We start from the raw sequence: 6421 nt of genomic DNA, 5'->3' as shown, positions 1-6421 counted from the left end.
TGCCAGTGTAAGGAGACATCAAAATGACCAAGTAACCACAGCAAGAATGAAAAGTCTAAGAAATGTGGTGTCCAAAGGTAACACCAGACATATTTGTGAAACCACTCACACTGACTCCAAACACATGGAAGATAAACCCTACAAAAGGATGATTATGTAGAGACTTATCCAATAAGAATCACCTCAATAAATATAAAAGCTAAAGAAACTGGAAAACCCACCAAATTTCATTACAATTCCTGTTCTCCATGGTCTACTTATAGAGGTTTTTCTGATATAAAAAGACAAAGGACAGCAAGTCTGCTTCTGTTCATGCCCTATCTTTTTAAAATTCATACCAAGTGACTTTAGAACTAATCTCACAAGTCACTCTGAAAGTATGAAATCATTCATACCTGGGGTTCAGGCAATGGTCTCAAATTGTGTTGTTGACATGGGAAACATCCATCAAGAGGCTATGATGCCATGTCTGAGCGTTTTATAGCACTTCCTCCTTCCTACTGTAGCCAGATCAGGTTGGGCACTCTCACGTGGAAAAGAAAATGATGCTTCATTTTCAAATGCTAAAGAAATCTCCCCAAGCTCCCAGAGAAACAGAAAAGTAGATTTTCTATGTATAGAAAGAATGGCAATAAGAGGTGGAGCTGTGTCTTCTAGAGGAGTCATCCCAGTATCTCTACTTTAATGGTACAGAAGGAAAGCCAGAGGGGAAAATTACCCTTTTCATGCTCTTCAGAGGAAAGGCACAATCTTTCTTTTCAAACAGGAGAACAAGGAAGAGAACTGGCATCCAGTCCTGGGTTATTGTGAAGGAGGAGAGAAGACATAGCACTTCAAAGGTAGCAGTGATGTACCCAATAACTGCCTATGATAAACATGCTCAGAACCCAATGATTAATGCTTGAATCCCTGAACTCCCCTACAGTTAACCTTCAAGAAAGATGCCCTGATCTACCTTCCTTCTTCTATTTAACCTTTACATCCTCTGCTTTCAGCAAGTTCATTCATTACCCGAGCGCTTGGCAAAGATTCCTGGTTCTGCTAAAGAAAGCCCCACACACGCACATTCAACACCAGCTCAGAGACAGTTTTTTCCAAGCCCTCGCAGCTCTGTGCGAGTCAGGAATGCAAACACCTACACTTCACAAGAGGCATAGCTATAATGATCCAAAACACTCCCAACCAATGTGTACAAATACAGCCCATCAATACTCAATGAGAAAATATGGCCTGTGACTGCCTCTGCTCCTTGAATCCTAATGGATGAATTATCCTCCCACCTCTAAAAGCAGTGAATGCCAATACTGGACTCACTTTATATATTTTTAATGCAGTATTTAGGGTTTTGCAAGGTTCTCTCTCTATCTAATTTTTCTATATGCTTACCACATTTTTCTTAACTAAACCAGCCATAGTTATCTTGGTGGTTTGCAGTATGCCCTACACTAATTAGCACAATAATTGAGTATTCTTGTTTGTTTGTTTGTTTGTTTGGGGTTTTTTAATCACCAATTATAACAGACACCATGAACCTGAACCACACAGGATTTTCTTGCTCTACAGCTATTATGCTGCAGATCAAGCCATGAAAGACTTTCTAGACCACTTTGCAGCACATGCTGGAGAGTTCTGCTCCATGTTTTGAGAATCAATTTCTATTCCATGTTTTGAGAACTAATGAATTAACTCCTCATAGTCTAGACATTATTTTTCATTCACTTCACACCTGTTCTTTTTTCAAATGCAGAGCTTGTCCAAAACCCTTCACAATGAAAGATGGTCAGGCTCATGTTTCTCCTATAGAAAAGTATAGCCTAAACATGCACCTGTATCTGATGCACATTTCACTTGCCCCGTAAAGAGAACAATAGGGGGCAAAACTGCTTCCAGGGATGCATAAAAAATGCTGTGCTTACAAAGTTATATAATTTCCCCTTATCAGATAGCACATTCCTTGCATATGAATGGCAAGATGGAGACTTGGTTTATTCGTAGCTTCTTCCAGTTAGAATTTCCAAGAAGTGACAGTATCATCAGTCCACTGAGTCACAAGCACTGTAAATAAAGCAGCCTTTGCATGATAGATTGTCATTCCTTTAAGAAATTCTGCTTTGTTGACACCTTCCATAATACATTACAATATGTGAGGTAAACCTTGAATAAAAATGCACAATCACAGTTTAGGAATTACAATATTCTCTATTTTTGAGTTCTTAATGACAACAGGGTTTAGTGTTTAGACTGAAGGATTAGGAAATGGTATTCATAAATTCTTTTCCTTGCTCTGCCAATGACTTCCTCTTTCTCCACAGAGTTAATGGGCTTATTTTGTAATGCTGATCCATAACATATCAGTGCAACTGAAATATAATGGGCAGTCTCTTGCTGCAGTCCCATCTGTCATTCCAGGAAAGTTATTCATATCTGTTTGTCCTTCTATAGTCTATCAAAAGTTGAGGACAATTGTATTCACCAGTTTGATGGGGGGCTGTACAATTAGCTGAAACCACATACAGTACATAATCTGTGAGCAGTTAGATGTAATTGGCTAAAGAATTATGAAGGACTGCTACTCAAACTTGCATGAAAAATTACAGCTGAATTAAATCCTCTCCCATTACACAAATCAAGTCCTTCTGAGGCCTGGAAACTTCAGATACATGGTTGTAAACTTCATTTTAGATTAATTTGCCTGGTGAGTGCTGCTGAAGTAAAGTACCAAGGGAGAAACGAATATACTCAAAGACAAAAGATCATCAAGTCTATAACATGAACTGAACAGAGAAAGTACAAAGGTTTCTAGCTTAATTTTGAAGAGCTAAAAAGTTTCTGGTCTCCAGGCTTTTTGAGGGTTTTCATCTATAGCACAAATACCTGCTTAGAAATGAGCTGTGATTTTAAGTTTCAAAAATCAATTATGAAGTTAATTCAAGTATTTTTGTTATATATTTTGTAAAAAGAAGTGAACCATTTGCCAAATGAGCTAATGACATTAATGGTGAGAGCAAAGGACTCACACCCCTTGGGACAAAGGTTAATTATTGACCTTCCTGAGGTGGGGGAAAAGGCAGGTTTCCTCCAGAACCTTCTGCCTCACCGATTCTCACATTAAAAGTCTCCGGATTTCTCTTTTATGAGTAACTATATTACTTTCCTCACTGACAAGTGTTGCAATCTGAGTAAATACTAGCAAGAAAAAAATCATTTAAATTTTGACACCTCCTCCTCTATTAATTCACGAGTTCTTTCCTCGTTTTGCTTGCCAAGGAAGAACAAAAGAAGCGAGGCAGCCATAAGGGAAATACCGTAAAGGGCTGAGCAATGAAGAGCCTCGTGGCATTTCGCATTTCGCAGACAGACATTAAACATCTGCTGCCTTTCTGCTCAGCCGTCAGCCACCCCGGCCAGCCGCGGCACGCTGGCGACAAGGCAGCTCACTGCTGCCCACAGCGTGTTCTCCCCGGAGAGCCCTGTAACCTTGGTGGGGTCACCCGCGGGCAGCACAAAAGTTAGGGCTAAAAGCTGTGGTTTAAAATATTATTCCTACTACGATCCTCCGTGCCAGGGAAGGTCAGGGGAGGCGGGCAGGGCACGTCAGGGCAGGGCCTCAGGGCTGAGCCCTCAGGCGGTTCTAGAAACTGATGGGCCCGGGGGTCCACACGCACCCAGCCGCCACCAAGGCTGGGAACACCTTCCTGAGAGAAACCCGGGCACCCCGGGACAACGCCGGGCCGCTCGTGAGAAACAAACCCGGGCACCCCGGGACAACGCCGGGCCGCTCGTGAGACAAACAAACCCGGGCACCCCGGGACAACGCCGGGCCGCTCGTGAGAAACAAACCCGGGCCCGGCACCCGGCCGGTTGTGACGGAAACGCGAGCACACCCCTACACTCCCACGACGTCTGTGAGGCACTGCGAGGAGGGAGCCTCGGAATCTGCTGCAACCTGTGTTTTCTGGAGGTTCTGGCACCGCAGACGCCGCAGCTCCCATCCCCTGCGGAGGCCGCCGGCTCCCGCGGCTCGGGCTGAGGCGGGGAAGTCGCGGCTGAGGCGGGGGTGCCGGGGGCAGCCGCTGCCCCTCACTGTTCACTGCGGCAGGGTGAGCACGGGAAAATCATCCTGGTTTTAATTTACAGAAGGTTGCTGGAGGAGGGCACCCCACGGGAAGAGAGTATGGGAAAACTTTATATTGATGAATAGGGAAAAGCCGCAGCAGAGCTGATCGGCAGCCAGCGGTAGCGGCTGGGAGCTGGAGGTGACCTTTCAGAGGAGAAAACCCCTCCGCTGCCAAAAAGGAGGCAGATGCTTTGTGCAGGGAGGAAAGCTTGTGGCAAAGCCTAAAACTTTGATTTCAGCTGGCAAAGAGAGCGGCTGAAGGGCACGTGAGACTGCTCCAGGCACCTGAGGGTGCTCGGGTCCCTGCGGAGCGGCGCTGGAAGGCGCTCACCTGTCTGTGCTTTCTGTCACTTCCCTGCAGCCAAATGCCACCTGTGCCACCGCCTCCGAGCTCATCCGAGTGCCTGATAACAGGGACTTCTAAACACCGCTCCTGTGTGCTCTCTCCGGGCACAGGATTGGTCTGTGTTCCTGTTGCTCTATTCAGGTTTCAGCCCTGTCTCCGTGAGGTGAGGTGGGGTGGTTGACAGGTATCCGAGAGGAAGTGAAATTCAGGATGATGACACAAAATGTGTCAGGGAAACTGGCATTACTCCTTATCATATCAGCCTTTCCTCCTGTGCCACGGAGATAACGCACGCATGTGCTGCTCCGAGAGGAGGCCACTCAGGGGCTGTAATATTACCCAGGTAACTGTTTTTTGACTACAGTTAAAAGACTCTTTTCAGGTACCAATATCCTTGCTCCAAAATACCTGTCAAAGAAGATGGCAGAAAAAAAATGTTGCAATCAATAACACTTTGAATTTCTCAACTTGCTGTAATACTGCCCTGCTGCAAATTGGAGGGGAAGAAAAAAAACCCAGACACTTTCCTTTTTTTCTTGTTAGACTGGGCAATTTACAAAGTTCATCCTTTAATGCTGACCCCTGGACACTGCAGATATCCAGGACAGTAACATAATTTGAAGATTCAATTTTTGTTCATGAACTCTCAATTTGCTTTTCACAAGTGAAACCAATAATTGATTGGACCAAAACCCAAGGGCATCTGATATAAAAGGATATGATGTGTGGCAGTTGTCTGACATTCCAGATTGATCTGCAGAAAGTTAAGATGTGCGTGAAATCAAAAACCAAGCAAATATATACACATTGATAATGTTTTGCCAGTTCCTCATCCCACCAGCCTGTTACAACTGGGAAAGTACAATACTTGTGCTGGCTCTCAACATTGTCTTACAAGCACCGTGCACAGATTTAACACCTACAGTAAATATGTCCCTGTCAGACTCTTATCGGTGCTTATTTACATGTGGATGTGAAGATTGTTTCAGGAAAATCAACCACTCATATGCAGAATTTGTGTGCAAGGTGTGGCAACTGGCTCAGGCTATCTAGAATGCTGCAGGGTTTTTTTGCTTATTGCATCACACCTGTTTGTCTAAATTATGTGACATTTCCGAAATTTTATGTTGTCTGGGAATTCTCAGAAGAGGTTCTAATTTTCAGAATTTGCCTCTTGAAAAGTTGTATTGTCTTAATGAACCTTGATTGCTTGTTAACAGCAGAATTCATATACTGGGGTTTTTGTAGCTGTTTCCTTGACAACCACTCCAGGTTCCCCCTGAGCTCTTGCTTTTGTGTTCCCTGATTAAGATGTACATGCTGCCTTTGGCTGATCTTATTTGTGTGAACAGTATTAATTTTCGTAGGTGTGATATTGATTAACTTTTTATTTTCTCAAACAATATTAATTCCAGTGTTTTATAAAGGATGATAGGATTACATGAATTTTAACTTTGCTAAATTATAGCTTAAGCTTCCTAATGTGGAAGTTACTCCAGGTTTTCTTGCTCAAGGCGATTTCTGGTTTACACAACAGACTGATTGACTTCTACAGTGTAGTTTTTCTCAGTTTTTATGCAGACCAGCCATAATTATAACATGCTCCTCTTGTTCTGTGCATTCCTAGTGCTCACTTTTCAGTCACCCAACCATGGCATTTTCTGAGTTTGTCACTCAAGTTGTAACTCAAGTATAAATGGCAGGGATGTGGCTCCTCTACTTTGGCTACTCCTGCTGCTTCCAGACCCTTGCAGGATTTTTTTTGACAGTACAAAAGCCATCAAATCTGGCATCTTGTCTTGGCTTAGTCTCTGGTAGGTGATTAATTTTCAGCTGTGGCCAACTTTCACTCCACACAATGTGAAATCAGTTTGGGGTGAGGGAAGGAGGGGCAGCACTGCACTAACATGGGTCTGGGTAAACCTGACTCATGAGCTACTCACTTCCTGCCTGAAAAC

The sequence above is a fragment of the Corvus cornix genome, chromosome 14, assembly GCF_000738735.6.
Source record: "Corvus cornix cornix isolate S_Up_H32 chromosome 14, ASM73873v5, whole genome shotgun sequence".
NCBI classification, from domain to species: Eukaryota; Metazoa; Chordata; class Aves; order Passeriformes; family Corvidae; genus Corvus; species Corvus cornix.
Note: the sequence above shows the minus strand (reverse complement) of the source record.